The sequence below is a fragment of the Mirounga angustirostris genome, unplaced genomic scaffold, assembly GCF_029215605.1.
Source record: "Mirounga angustirostris isolate CCGP_5_RB_7025 unplaced genomic scaffold, mMirAng1.0.hap1 SCAF_3, whole genome shotgun sequence".
Lineage (NCBI taxonomy): Eukaryota > Metazoa > Chordata > Mammalia > Carnivora > Phocidae > Mirounga > Mirounga angustirostris.
The window spans coordinates 128580650-128597314 of record NW_026991711.1 but is presented as its reverse complement, the minus strand read 5'-3'; the positions used below and the strand labels follow the sequence as shown (position 1 = coordinate 128597314).

The window sequence follows — 16665 nt, the reverse complement described above, 5'->3', positions numbered from 1 at the left end:
TCTACCAAAACTCATCTCGGGAAATAGGTGGATAAATCCATTCATGCTGAGATGTAAATAACTCAGAGAACTCCGGGCATTACACTACCCTGGGTGTATGTGGATCATAACAACAAATGTAAGCATTAGCCAGTGGGCTGGGGCGGTAACTGAGAGTAAATGTTTTCAGCTCCCTCCAAATCATTTCATCTTTGCAGTCTTTTAATAAGACAAACTTTGCTCCTCTGCATTTTCCTTATGGCTCCTGTGGAGACGGGGTAGAGTGGAGAGCTCAACTAGTGGAGAATGCAACAAACCCACTCCTAATGGGAGGTAGACAAAAAGGCCACATCATTCTCAGCACTCCATTCCTTATGAAACTAAATGATGGTTGACAATGAAATTCAAGCTTCTGATTCTTATTAAGGCTGACTATTGAAACTTGATTAGGCCTATAATTACACACTCCTTGAATCAAGAATGTCAAATAATGGGGCAGGACCTCTATAGCTGAGGAATCAACTTACAACCCAGGTTGGTCCATGAACAACCTGCTCAGACAGTACTCAGTCATAAATTGTCCCAAGTTTAACCTGGTAAGAATTGTTGGGAGGATATCTTCTGTCAAGTATCCAAAACTAAATTCTTTATTTCTAAGATCTTAGCTGATCCTGAGGAAAGAGAGAGAAAGAGAAAGAGAGTCAGGTGGAATAAAGATGGCCAAAATGGACTACAATTTTGTGGCTAACAAGTAAAACCAAACAAAATGATTAGATTTTATCGAAATTTATTATGTTAAGTATAACAACTCTAACCAGTTTAATGCAACTGTTAAAATTTAATTGTTCTGTTATTGTTATATAAAAACCTAAGCAGAATGTGCTTTTTATCCTTTGTTTTGAAAGGAAATGAAATTTCAATGTACTATCTGCATTGTATTGGAATTTTTAAAATAATTATTTAATTATTTTAAATAATTATTTAAATACATAGATTAAAAATATCTTATTCTGTATTTTGTAGAGGTTGATTAAAACCTAATGGGAAATGTGAAACAGCATATGCTTATAACATGATATACAATGTATGTAAAAATCTGTACTTGTGCTATGAGAAGTTTTCCTAATTCTTAGTTTTACGAATTTCACAGTGGTTATCAGTTACATACACCCTATTTAGCTACACTAGAATAGCTACCGTTATAAACTAATAGCAAGTTTGGATGAAGAGATTATAGTCCATGTCAGACGGTAGCTTGAAACTGGCCAATGTACACATTCAAGAGATGGAAGGCATTCGCATTAAAAAGCAGCAAGTCTAGGCAAAAGCATTGTAATCTTGATTTTTTTCACCTTCCCTATGAATTCTATAACCCATGCTTACCTCACTCCTTGGTTCCACATCAGCCCAGTTGGGTTTGACTTTACTTCTTCCTAACCAACTCCATTAAGTTGGGGTTTCTGGTAGTCGTGGTCCTCACTTGACTCCCTCTCTTGCCATGTCTTTCTCTGTCAAATAAATAAATAAAATCTTTAAAAAAAAATGGTGACAAGATGGCTGACTGCTAATTTTCTAAATTCTCAAATCATTTAAGTTGAACATTATTTTCCAACTATTTGTTATATCCAGAATTATTTTGAAAGCTAAGTGTTACAGAGTTCGCATGCTATAAATTAATAGAAAAAATATGAAGAGATAATGAATATAATTTAGACTATTGAAAATCTTCTAAACCCAGTCGTGGTCCCAGTCATGGTCCTCACTTGACTCCTCCTTCAGCTTAATCTTATACTGCAGACCAACCTACCTCTGCAGTTTCCAGCAGCTGACTTGTCTTTCTGGGATAATCAACTTTCTTTCTTTTTTTTTTTTTTTCCTTTTTAAGAAAATTTAGGAACTTGATAGTTTAGACACTAACTAAAGCCAACATTTCTTTTTAATGCATGAGCTTCTCTGAATATCTATAACATTCTTTTATCATACAATTTACAATCCTTCCAGTTTCAAGGTTCTGCTAGATCAGATGTTAAATCATGCTATCTGCATTTTTTCAGCTTTTAATGCTCAAAACATCTACAAGTAAAATGATTGTTTTTGACATTATTTGACTTTCTTGATTCAAGTAGAGTGTAATTATACCCCTGATCAAGTTACTGTAGACAGCTTGAATCCAAAGAGAGATACCACATATGGAAGCGTTATGTTTAATCACAAACAGATACAACTGGATTTTTCTTACCACACATCATATGCTTAAGGTGATATGTACTTTTTACAATAAGTATGATAAAAAACACACTTAAATGTATGCTAATATAGATATTATTTCAATTTAATTTTAAATTAAAAAGTGAGTGTAAATTTAAAAACACGACTCCCAAATTTATAGTGTAGTTTTATGAAGACTTTTAAATTGAAAAGTTGTATTGTAATAATAGTCTATGTGTTTGGTTACTTCTAAAACTCAAGCTGGTTACTAGTAAAACTCAAGGTGATCATTTTGACCTGGACCACAAGGGTAAAATATCTGATCAACTCAGTCTAAAATAACCTCAGAAAACAACAGAAACAAACAAACAAACAAAAACCTATTAACTCATGTAGACTCAACTTGTATGATAATCTTTTTCATTCTTTTTACATTGTAAGTACTATAATTACTACAAAGTATTTATCTCACAAAGTCAAATTTCAGAGAAAGAGAAGCTATAAATTCTCATATATATTATTTATTTATATACCTATCTATCATAAACTATCTTCTGAGATTATTTTTACTCTGTCAACAATCACTAAAATGGAGGTCAGTTTCTAAAAATAAAATAAAATTAGTATTAAATTATGACTGGAAGAGACCAAATTGAATTACCATTATGCTAAAGATTTGTGGGTATAAGTAAGTAAAGACTATATTCCTCCAACCTTGCCTGAAATATGAAACAATTATGAGTTATTTAAGTGTTTTATCAATAGGATAACAAAGTTTTACTATTTTGAAATTCTTAATATATAAGGTACTATAGTTACCTCTAAAACGTAGTTACTGAGTAGCTATTAAATATAAATGCTGTAAAAACATTGGGCATTTAAATGGATGGTACAAAAAAATTAGTATGTTGTACAAAAGCGACCTTTTAAAGGTATGGTATAGAAAAAAATGGCTTTCAAAATAGAAAGCTTGTAACATCCAAATCTATTTTCTAAAAACTTAGCCTAGTAAGTGAAAAACAAATAGAATAATAGGAAATTTATATTGGTGTCAGCAATGCAAGTGGAAAAGCCCATTATATTTTTGGCTAAAATTTTATGACCGCTGAGTAATAAGATATGGTTTTTTTCCTTAAAGATACTTCTAAAATGATAAGTTTGCATACTTATTTTCTAAGGTTCAGCCATTGATCACCTACATCCCTGTTAAAGGTTGATTTTTGCCACCACCGCTGCCCCTGCCAAAGGCCTAACCCCAGATACCTGTGAATGTGATCCTATTTGCAAATAGGGTCTTTTTAAATGTAATCCAGTTAAAGTGAGGTCATCAGAGGGAGCTCTAATATAATATGACAGGTGTCTTTATGAGAAGAGGAAAATGCCGTATGTGGAGACAGACAAAAGGGGAAAGAGCCTTGTGATAACAGAGGCAGAAGTTGTATGTAGCTGCAAGACAAGGAATGCCAAGTCTTGAAAGACCACCAGAAGCTGTAAAGAGTCAAAGAAGGGTTCTACCCAGTCTCAGAGGGATCATGGCTTAGCTGGTGCCTTGTTTTCGGACTTCTAGCCTCCAGATTGAGAGAGAATAATTGTCCGTTGTTTAAAGCCACCCAGTTTGTGGTGCTTTGTTATTGCTGCCTTGGGAAACTAATAGTCCCTAAGCAGCATTCTTCATATTACCTTGGTTGTAAAGGAGAATGTGCACTGTATTAAGGAAAGCTTGATATGACAGTATCTTATCAGCCACTCTGCACTCATGGGTGACAGCTTTCAATTCCAGTGTTTGACTGAAGACAGCCTGAGGTTTCGATGTTGTAAGACATGGCATTTTAAAGATATAAAACCAGCATCAGCTTAGAGTATGACACCCTATTTTTAATTTAATTTATGGAAATGCATTTTCTTCCTAAAAGGCTTATTATTATTAAGAATTCACACAGAGAAAGTTCATTTCGGAAATTTAGAAATGGTTGATCTTCAGTGGAAGAAACACTTGATAGTAGTTAGGGCATCTGCTTTCCTCTTTTCTGATTTTTGACCAGTTCTCATTTAACACGAGAAAGAGAAAAACAACCTCCTTGATCTTGTAAGCATGTTTTTATTTTAATGAAGTTTTAAAAGGAATTGTTTTTCAACTTGAGTTAAACGCTGTCCTTATTACATGTTTATTTATCTTGAAAAGTGAAGAAAGCACAATCAACTGTAGAAGTGGAGTTTTTGTGATTTTTAGCTGTGCCTTGATTTGGTTTAAGAGGTGATCAAAATCAGTTAGGCAAAATGCAGAGCTTTTTAGGTGTTTGGACAGTGTCTTATAGGGAAGTCAATACTACCAGCTAGAAGAGTGATGTGACCAAGAGGGCAGTATAGGTCATTCCTGACTTCACTCCCGCTCATAAGAAGAACAACATCTGTTCAAGAACAAAACACCACTGAGACAATCATAGAATATGGGGGTGAGGCTGAAGTACTCCCTGCACTGCAGAGACCAAAACACACTGCATTAGAAGGGTAAGAGAAGGGGCTACATGTTGACTGCATTGCTCCACCCCCAGGACAACACTGCACCACATGGAGAGGTGAGCCCTGAGCCTCAAGTTCCTCCAGGGGGAAAAGAGAGCCCAGGAGGGTAACCAGCCTCCACCACCATTGCAAATTGCTTTGTGAAAGCCCCTCTTCTGATCTTGCACCACAGGGATTGCAGGGGAATCTGGGGCCCAGTCACTGGGAATCTGATTGTGACAGAGAACTGGGGGTGGAGGGTGCGGAGGGAACTTGCAACCACCAGCACACAGATCTTGGCCGACTGAGTTCTTACCTGCAATGCTCAAGTAGTAATCCCAACCAGTGGTTTTGCACATCTGCAGAACCAAGTCAGGGTTGCATTCTGCTCAGGGAACTCAGTGGGTGCAGATCTGTCTGATATGGCTTCTCAAATGAAGAGTTTTGCTAGCTTTAAAGCCCAGTTTGCCTAAGCCCAGGCAAAGTGCTGACTCACAACCCCACCAGGCACTTTAACCAAGAAGTGGGTAGGCAGAGCTGATCATACTGAAAGCAAAGCCAGTATCACGTGTGGAAGTTTTTCTTACTACACACAGGCGGGGGTGGGGGTGGGGCACTAATTCATAACCAAGGCAAAGAGTAGCTCCTGGCCACTCCCAACCAAAGAACCTATTTGGGAAATTGAGAGTAGTCTGGAGCAGCCCCTTCCTGTCCTATTCAGCCAAGGGGGTTGAGATATAACCCTGCTGTGGAAAGTGTCTTTTGGCCCCATTTGACCAAAAGGGCTGATGAGAATACCTGAAAGCTGTAGAACCCAGTGGTGCTCAAGCCAAGAGAAGGACAGAACTGACAGTTTGCAGAACAAAGTCGGTGGCCCTGTTTGGATGGAGAATTTGGGGTGTAGATTGGCCTGAATTAAGACAACAAAGAGCTATAGGGGTGCCTGGGTAGCTCAGTTGGTTAAGCAGCCAACTCTGGATTTCAGCTCAGGTCATGACCTCAGGGTCCCGCATCAGGCTCCATGCTGGGTGGGGAGTCGGCTTGAGAGATTCTCTCTCTCCCTCTGCCCCTCCTTCTGCTCGCACTGTCTCTTTCTCTCTCTCAAATAAATAAATAAATACAACAGCAACAACAAAAAAGACAACAATGAGCTTTACTGGTTCTAGAGCTGCTTCCACTCAGTTTGCAGAAGGAATCTAATTGGTAGCCCTGCTTATCAAGGAATGCAGCCTTCAGCCTTTCCAACCAGGAATCTAACCAGAGCACACAAGAAGTTTCATAGCTGATCAACAGCCCTACATACAGTAGCACTTGAACAGAGTACAACCTATGGCTTTCTCCATCTGCAGAACAAACTGGTGGACTCACCTGACCAGAGAATTCAGTGCACGTGTAGGCCTGAATCAGGCCCCCAAACAATGAGCTGTACAGGCCTTGGTTTCCAGCCTGCTGCCCTGCCAGTGCAGGGAACTTTATTCATAGCCCCATTTATTACTGAATATAGTACCCAGTCCTGACTACCTAGCAAGCCCGACCAGAGAATCCAGGCAACCATGGAACCCATCCTACATCCTCACTTGGGTAGGGAACCAAGCCAACAGTCCTATCCAACTCTTCTCAGCCCCATCTCCATTCTCAGAACTTGAACAGTTGCTTTGCCTCAAAATAGACAATAATAGCAGGACCCACCTGCTCAAAGACATTGCCAACAGACATGCCCAGAAACCCAAACGAGGCTGACTGGTGAAGAGCTATCTGACAAAGCAAACCTGAAAGTCTAGAAGAGTAACCCCATTACTCAAATGCACAGGTACTAATTTAAGAAATTAAGAATCACACACACACACACACACACACACACAAATCAAGTAAATAGGACACCACTAAAAGAAACTAATAAAGCTCCAATAACTGACCCTAAAGAAATGGACATCTATGAACTGTCAGACAAGCAATTCAGAATAAATCTCTTAAGGAAGTTTAGTGAACCATAAGGAAACACAGAAAACTAAATAAAATTAGGAAAATAATAAATGAACAAAATGAGAAGTTAGAAAAGGAAATAGCAGCCATCAAAAAAGAAAAAAAATCCTAAAGTTATTGAAAAATTATTTAAAAATATAATAACTGAAGTGAAGAATTCAATAGAGTTTTAAAAGTGGACTCAACTATGCAAAAGAAAGAATCCATGAGCTTGAGGATAGGACACTGGAAATCACCCAGTCAGAGGAGAAAACATTTAAAAAGAATTAAAAAGAGTGAAAAAAAATCCTACGAGAATTATGGGACACAAGGAAAAGAAACAATATTTGCATTATGGGAATTCCAGGAGAAGAGAAAGAGAAAAAGTCAGAAAGTATGTTTAAAGAAATTATGGCTGAGAATTTCTCAAATCTGGGGAGAGAAATCGATATCCGGATCTATGAAGCCCAAAAGACCTTAAATATGTTGAACCCAAATGGGGCTACACTGAGACACATTATAATTGTTAAAAATTTTAAAAAATAATAATTAAATAATAAAATTAAATTAAAAAATAAAAATAAATAATCAGAAGTCAACAACAAAGAAAGAATTTTTAGAACAGGAAGCAAAAAGAGAGAAGTTACATGCAAGAGAACTCCCATAAAACTATGGACAAAATTCTCAGCAGAAACTTTTCAAGGCAGGAGGGAATATGACATATTCAAAATATTGAAAGAAAATAACTGTCAATTCAAATTTCTGTAACTGGCAAAGCTATCTTTCAGAAACGAAAGGAGGGATAAAACTTTCCCAAACAAAAGCTGAGGGAGTTCATTACTACCACACGTGTCATACAAGAAATGCTAAAGAGAGTTGAGTGGAAGTAAAAGCACACTAGTTAATAGCAGAAAAACACAGAAATGGTGGCATAAATCTCACTGGTAATAGTAAATATATAGTCATAGTTAGATTCTGCAATATGGTAATAATGGTGCATAACTCACAACTCCAGTTTAAAAGTTAAAAAAAATTTAAAAATAAAACAAATAGAATATTAAAAAATTCATGTAGCAAAATAACCATAAATACAATACCCATTTTTAGTTACACAATATAAAAAACATGTAAACTATAATAGAAATAACCTAAAATGTGAGGGGGAGAAGAAGTAAAAATATAAAGTATACTAGTTCTATTTAAATTACCAGCTTGAAATAGAGTATTATAAGTTTAAGATATTGTATGTCAATTATACTTCAATAAAAAAAATGGGCCAAGGATCTGAATAGACATTTCTCCAAAGAAGATATATGAAAGGCCAACAGGCACATGAGAAGATGTTCCACATCACTAGCCATTAAGGAAATGCAAATTAAAACTACAATGAGATATCCCCTCTTTTCCATTAGAATAGCCATCATCAAAAAGATAAGAGGTAATATATGATGGCATGCATATGGAGAAAAGGAAAATGCACTTTGGTGGAGATGTAAACTGGTGCAGCTACTATGGAATACAGTATGGAAGGTCCTCAAAAATTTAAAAGTAGAACTACTCTATGATCCAGCAATTCCACTTACAAGACTATATCCAAAGGAAATGAACACACTAACCTGAAGAGACACCTCCACCCTCATGTTCAAAGCAGTGTTATTTACAATAGACAAGATGAGCAAAAACCTAAGTGCTCATTGATGAATAAATGGATAAAGAAGATGTGGTATATATACAATAGAATGTTATTCAGCCATAAAAAAATGAGAAAATCCCAACATTTGTGACAACATGGATGAAACTTGAGGACATGAGACTCAATGATATAAGTTAGAAAGCATAAGATAAATATTGTATCATCTCACTTGTATGTGGACTCTAAAAAAATAAAAACAAAAACAAAAAAAACCCTCATAGAAAAAATGATCAGACTTGTGGTTAACAGAGGCAGGGAGTGGTGGGGGCGGGGGAGGGGGATTGGAGGAACGTGGTCACAAGTTACAAACTTCCAGTTGTAAGAAAAGTACTAGGGACGTAATGTACAATATGATGACTACAGCTAACCTGCTCTATGATATACAGAAAAGTTAGAAGAGTACATTTTGAAAGTTGTTATCACAAGGAGAAAAAAAACATTTTTTTCTTTCTTTTTTTTTTTAATTGTATCTATATGAGAGGATGGATGTGAGCTGAACTTATTGTGGTAATTATTTCACAATATATGTAAATCAAACCATCATGCAGCATGCTTTAAACTTATACAGTGATATATGTCAATTATTTTTCAATTGAACTGGAAAAATACAAAAGGAAAAGAAAAATTTTTAAATGTTTTTTTAAAAACTTACCACCTATTAACTATTTTTTTTAATTAAATAAACTCTACCCCCAAAGTGGGACTCAAACTCATGACCCCAAGATCAAGAGTTGCATGCTCTACCAACTGAGCCAGGCAGGCTCCCTACCCTATTAACTATTTGAAAAATAAATTTCAGTCTTTGTTATTCATCTACATGATGAAAAAGTCATAACAAGAAATGTTTATAAGCACAGTATGTCTCCATCCTTGTTTGGAGTGCTACAGATAATACTAAAAAAATGGAAAATTTATTTCCTATCTCTAAGAGGAAGTTTAAAATATATTTGAGAAGAGAGGATGTATAGTAGATCCATTAGACAATTAGAAAATAATATAGCAAAACTTAGATTGAGCCTCAAACTGTGTAGAATGATACTCACATTCTGCAGTCACAATTTCAATGTCAATTAAACACTGAAGTCATCCTAAGATGTATCCAGATATGATAGAGCTTGGAACTTTACCAAAGTAAAACCAACTTCAGCTTGGGGCATATATTTTTGCACTCTAGATTTTTTTTCTTAAAGAAGAGGTTATTGTAGCATAGAGCCACCCAGGGGCCTGCATTGGGGTGTGGGGACAGGCATGGTGCATGGATATTCCTTCTTAGCACTGAAGAAAGGGGTAGGTGTGGGATTGGAAGAGAGAAAAATAGGCCCCATGCTAGGGTGTTGGTGGGGGTTGGGACTAAAAAAACACGCAAAATCACAAAGTTAGAGTTGTATGACAGATGGGCTAACATTATAAAGTGGTTAATGTTATAAAGACATCAACATTATTTGAAGCCAGATGATGTTAGAAATAGTGAAGAAGTGTAAATTCAGGCATGAGTGAACTAAAAGAATGTCTCCCTCACCACCACTGCCTCCCCCCACAAAAAATGAAAGAAAAAGAAGAAACTTTGTCTTATCAGCACATTTTGGTCTGCCATTCCTGTCAATGATTTTTCTTTAACTCCAACTTTTAAATGTACCAGGTATCACAGTGGGGGTTATAAAATCCACAGATGGATGCTACGGTTGTAGACTGCCATAATTGTGAACTGGGATTAAACATATCATTTCAAATAGCTTCACTTGCATCATCTTCAATAGAGAAAAATAATTCTCCTAGGAATATGCTGCTCATCTCCTTTATAGAAATGCAGTGCTTTCCTCCATGGGTTAGTTTATATATTAATTTAATTGTAACCCTCTCAAAGGTAATTGTATGATTGGGAAGCAGAGTGGACACAAGAATGTTTAAGAACTAAATCTCAGATTTATTGTATATTTGATTGACTGGGGAGATGACTTTCAGTTGACATTTGAGCCAACAAGTTAGCTGAAATAAAATTTTGCTTAATACCTTTGCATCAATAATCTAGGCACAGCCTCATTGATTAAGTCTGATCAATAGAGTATTACTGGCTGCCTAACTATAACTTTTTTGCTAATTCTGCTGATGACCTTCTTACCACTGCTTCTCAGGTTCACCTTTTTTTCCACTTTGAAATTCAATTTGCTCCATTTGCTGTTATTTAAAGAATTTACACACCCAATTGATTCTATCCACCTGATATGGTTAGTATATAGGATGCAAAAGATTGCACCTGATTGTGATGAAGCTTTAGAACTGCCAAAGTACTCAAATATTTAGCAAGCATTTTCATTTTGAATATACTTGGGGGAAAAAAGAACCAAAAACAATCAATCATGTGACCAAAATAATTTAGAAAATGGAGTATTCCTATTTTAAACAGTTATTCATATAGCAAAGGATTTACGAGTATTAAAGAGGATATTGTTGAACTGAAAAAATAAAAACACACAGAAATAAGAAAATGTGGCTCTGGTTTTCAGGATAGCAGGATAATAAAGAAAGGAGGCAAAAAACACTGTAACTGAGAAAGAAGGCTCATGAATGTGTTACAGCCTGATGAAATTTAGAAACAATTGTCAAGAATCATGAAGGTCTGAGATTTTAATCTACATACCAGGTAAGAAATTAACCTGCCACAGTTTCATGGATGCTGGCAGAAGACACAAAACCCCTGGGTCAGAGATAAAGAACTTAATAGCACATAACAATAACAGTAGTCAAATTATCAGCATTTGTGCTATTCCCCAAACCCTAATTTCTCAGTGCATCATGAACAGGACCAGGTAACACCAGCACATGGGGTGTATTGTGTTACAGAAGAGGACACCCGAACTTGGGAACCCTAACCTTTTATAATAAACAGTAAGCATGCCTTCCCTTTACTCCAGAGGGAGACACTATCTCTATCTTGCAAGACTTTGCTCTACACATATCCTTGAAATGACAATCCAGAGCAAAAGTCATTAGTGTCTTTGCTTGCAAAATGTGCAGAAAAAAGAGACATATGGAGAACTATCTCCCAACAATTATCTGGTGTAAACTTCTTGTTTTACTGTTACTGAAACTAGAATAGGCTGAGATCTGGAGAACCACATCCCCCAACCAAATCCCTTATTCCTCAGTTTATTGAGCTCTCCATCTCCAAAGACTTTCTCTTCCACTCTAATTAAGCCACTCATTCTCATGGCTCTCTGTATCACCAGACCTATCTCTGGAAACTGAAATTAAACATCATTCAATTACTGCCCACAATGTCCTCCCCTCCCAGCCCCCTCCCTCCATGACTGCACTTTTCTTCAGGACCTTCATTTTCTAGACCATTAGTCTTCACATACCTCTCTTTCCAACTTAGACTCCATTGCCCATCCCTTCAACTGTTCTCATGTCAACATCTTCAACTTCCTCATCCCATTTCTCTTCCTTGGCATTTTCCCAATAAAAACTCAGTTTTGAATAACGTTAATTTCCATCTTTTCTCTCAGGTACACCTGGTGCTGCTAGTGAAGATCTCACAACTGTGCAGTTTGGTTTCCATATAAATTCATGATCTCCAATCTAAACCAGATGCTCGAGACAGCATTTTTTAGCTCCATCGCTCTTCTTAAATCTGACTCAATGTGACCCACATTTGCAACAAATGACATCATTTCTTCTGCACAGAAAAAAATAGAAGTCACAAGATAAAAATTTGCTCAAATTCTGAATGACCAACCTGCAAAAATAACTATAAAGCCGGGTGCCTGGGTGGCTCAGTCGGTTAAGCGACTGCCTTCGGCTCAGGTCATGATCCTGGAGTCCCGGGATCGAGTCCCGCATCGGGCTCCCTGCTCAGCGGGGAGTCTGCTTCTCCCTCTGACCCTCCTCCCTCTCATGCTCTCTGTCTCTCATTCTCTCTCTCGCAAATAAATAAATAAAATCTTTAAAAAAAAATAACTATAAAGCCATTCATCTTGTTTGTCTGCCCAAATGGAGGTAATGTGTCTCCTGTCACCTGAAGCCAAGGTAAATTCTGCTACTGTGCTTTAGAGTTGTGTCAGAGTCTGCTAATTTTTCCCCAATATCCCAATATCCAGTCCCCCTTCTTCTGAACTAATATAATTGCAAAATCGTAGTGGGGCATGTGACCATCCAGAGTCAAGGCTACAATTTCCATCTATACCTTCAGTTTAATGTAACCATGGGATGAAAACAAAAATGTATGTAACTTCTGGGAAACATCTTTAAAAGAACTGGATATAACCTTCTTTCTCTCCCTTCTTAGTCCTGTACAGAACATCAGTGTAGTCTAGAGCAGCAATGTCCAGTAGAAATACAATGCAAACCACAAACACGAGCTATAAAAGTAACTTAAAATTTTCTGCTAGCCACATTAGAAAAGTAAAGAGAAACAGGTGAAATTACTTTTGCTAATACATCTCATTTAATCCAATATGTCTAAAATATCATAACTTGAATATGTAATTTACATAAAAATTATAAATGAGGTATTTTACATTTTATTGTACTAAGTCTTCAAATGCCGGTGTGTATTTTATAATTACTGCACACCTCAATTTGGACTAGCCACATTTCAAGTGTCAGCAGTACAAGTAGCTGGTGGCTACCATATTGACTAGCACGGGGATAGAGTTTCACATTGGGGATATTAGCCGTATAGAATGAAGCAACAACATGGAAAGAAATCAGGTTTCTCACAAAATGGTATCCCACCAGATACTAAATGGTATCTATTTGCCTGGATTTTGGGATGACAGAAAAATAAACTTTAATCTTAGCCCAAAATTATCCTGGGTTTTCTGTCACTTGCAGCTGAAACTCATCCCCTTCTGTTTCATTGAGAATGTGTTTCCTTTCTCTGCTACACATTTTACTGCTACTATTCATTTGACTCAGTAGCATGAAGTACAAGCAACCTTGCCCAGGGATGGCAAGAGTGCAGAGTAGTTAAGAATACCAACTCCAGGACCAGGCTGTCATCAGTTTCATTCCACCTTCCAGACTTTCTAGCTGGTGACCTTGAGCAAAATACTTGATCTCTGTGCCTCCGTTTTCTCCTCTATAAACTGAATAATAATATCACTTACCTCATAGGGTTGTTATGAGGATTAGAAAAAGTGAATCTATATAAAATACTGAGAACAGTGCCAGATACCATAGGTGCTAAATTAAGTTAGCTTTATTTTTTACTTATTTATTCTTTTTAAGTAGACTCCACACCCAGCATGGAGCCCAATATGGGCCTTGAACTCACAACAACCCTGAGGTCAAGACCTGAGTTGAGATCAAGACTCGAGCTGAGATCAAGAGTCATATGCCTAACCCACTGAGCCACCCAGCCACCCCAAAAGTTAGTTTTATAAATCCTCATATACACACCCTCCTTACGACACTTAAATATTCAATATCTTTTTATCTTAAAGAGTAACAATAATAACAAATCTTTCAACTACTTGTCAGTCCTTTCTTCATGACCAAATTAAGAGTGGTCTATGCCCACAGTTCCACTAACTCACTTCCACAGATGCTTTAATCCACTGCAATCTGGCTTCCATTACCATCACTCTTCTGAACTACTCTCATCTCTACTGCATTAGAAAATTAACCAGTCCCCATTTTGAAACACTCTCTTTTGTCGGTTCACTGGTTTGTTTGTTTTTTTCTTTTCTCTCATGGAACAACTTTTCTCAGTCACCTCTTTGGGCTCTTTGTCTCAGCCTCATATACCTCAATTTCCATCTTCGGCTTTTTTGTTCTCTTTCTCTATGTGCTTCTGGATTAACTCACCATCCCCATGAGGCTCACAGTATCTCAAGTCCATATAACATTCCTGTGCTCTAGACCTGTATTGATATTTTCACTTAGATGTTCAACAGGGACTGCCTGATTTTAACTTCCAAACCCATTCTACCTGCTGATATTCCTATCTCAGTGAATGGTATAAACACCTGTCCAGTTGCCAAGCCAAGAATATGGACATTATCCTTAACTCCTCTCCCTCCCTCAACTCTACCAAACCAATTAATTATGAAGTCCTTCTAATTCTACTCCTTAAATAAATTTTCACACTCACTTTTCCATATTCCTATAACCCATTCAAGCCATCAGTATCTTATACTTCAATTAATAGTCTCCTATATTTAGAGACACCTGGGTGGCTCAGCAGGTTAAGTGTCTGCCTTCGGCTCAGGTCATGATCCCAGGGTCCTGGGATCAAGTCCTGCATCAGGGTCCTTGCTCAGCAGGGAGAATGCTTCTCCCTCTGCCTGCCATTCCCCTTGCTTGTGCACTCTCTCTCTGACAAATAAATAAATACAATCTTTAAAAAATAGTATCCTATATTTATTATCCCCAATCTCCAGTTCCAATTTTCTTTGATCCATTCTTCATACTAAATTTCACAAGCATGATTATTTATTCCCCTGCTTAAATATTATTTCCTCACTACCTCAGGAAGAAGTAAAAAATCCTTAAAATATTTTAGAAAGCCCTGCATCATCTGGTATTTGCTTACTTCTCTAATTCCAAACTTGTCCTTCCCCATCCCCAGCCTCTTCAGATGCTGTGCTTTAGACTCCTTAAACTTAATTTCAGCTCCTTGCACATACCATGCTCTCTCTCATCCTTTAGCCTCTAGTGGGCACTATTGTTTTCCTCCAAGGATCTATTTTTCCTCTCACCTATTGGATAGTAGTTTGATTCCTGGGTGCTATAGATCCCAGCTCTAGAAGAACATTCTGAATAACCAAACCATTCAATGGGACCCCGTATCTCATGTCCAGTTATTGGTTCATGGATAAGCACATGACCCAAGTTGGTCGATCATAATGAATTCCAAATTTTTTGTTTGGTGATTAAGGAAAAAAAAAAAGCTTTCTTTTCAAGTTTGGTGTGAAGCCAACTGATATAGTCATTTTGCTACCATAAGGAGATCCAAAATCAGGACAAAATGAAAGCAGAGGAAAGCAGAGTCAAAGAATTAAAAGGATATTGAATTAGAACCCAGATAAAGCTACATCTGAAAACTTTCCTGGACATTTTAGTTACATGAGCTAATAAACTTCTATTATTGTTAGCCTGTCTGAGTTAGGTTACCTGCAAAAGAAATCCTGACTGAAATGGGAACTTTTGCTTGCTGGTTCCTCTACTTGGAATATGTTTCTCTCATCTCTTCACCTAGTTAACTTCTATTCATTCTAATTTGGTCTCGATGTAGACTCTGCTACCTGCATAAATCTTTCCCATTCTGTTATAATGCCTCTTCTATGTATTTTCATAGCACCCTGAATCACCTCAGTTTCAATGATTCGTAACTGATTGTTTCTTGTCCCTTGTGAGATTAAAAGTTCTGTGAGTCTAGACACCATGTCTTGAATGCTCATAATTGTTTTTCTCTGGATTTTAATATACTTCCCAGTACATAGTAGGGGCTTTATAACTATCTGTTGAAATAATTATAGCTAACATTTATAGAGGCACTGTGCTAAGATCTTCACATATCTTACCCTATTTAATGATTACATGTGCATGTATAGTTGTCATTAACTATTACTATTTTATAGATGAAGAAATTGAGGAATAGAGGGGTGAACTTTGTGTTCACACATCTAGCCAATGTTAGATCTGGAATATAAAGCCAAGTAGTCTGTCTCTATGGTGTATGCCCTTAGCTGTTAACAATATACTGTCTGCATAAGAATGAAAGAATAAATAAAAATCATACTTGGAACTCTGATCATCTAACTCTTTTCAGTGTTTCTCCAACATTCCACTGTTGAAAAACACTTCTTAATCCTCTTCCCAAAGCTCTCTCTGCCAGATCCAAATCATGGAGAAAAGTGATGAAACTTTCAGCATAAGGAGGAGTGAAAAAATATGATTAGATTCTTCACTTTCAATGAAACATTCCACCTAGTACATCCTGAGCTTAATTGTATTCTTAGTGTTTGCAATGCTCTATTTTAATGTAGTTCTTTCATATTTTTTTACGAAAATTTAGAACTAACTCCAATTAAGTTCTTTTGAGAAGGAAATTTTTCACAACTGTGAAATTTCAGAGCATTGAACTGGTTTTGGACAGCATTATGACTGCATAACATTCCTGACATAACTCAATGTTTATTTGTAGAAACTAATGCCCCAGAATATTCTCACGGGACTTGAAATCTCCCTTTTGCTTTATTCCCCTGGCTGGCAATTCTTGATATCCATTATCCAACTACAATGATGTAAAGTAGGATGTATTCTTCTTGGAAAAAAAATAAGAAATGATTTACAACTTTTCTCTATTTCTTTAGTTAGTA

At 36.8% G+C, this 16665-nt stretch overlaps 1 long non-coding RNA gene across 1 annotated transcript; it reads right to left on the bottom strand.

Annotated features, from left to right (window-relative positions):
* Positions 1–305: 305 nt before the first annotated feature.
* LOC123838434 (uncharacterized) lies at positions 306–16390 on the bottom strand. The gene is made up of 3 exons (XR_006789464.3): positions 16086–16390; positions 1363–1487; positions 306–650 (listed from the first exon to the last, which is right to left on the bottom strand). It is a non-coding gene; the product is annotated as an uncharacterized LOC123838434 (long non-coding RNA).
* Positions 16391–16665: the final 275 nt, after the last annotated feature.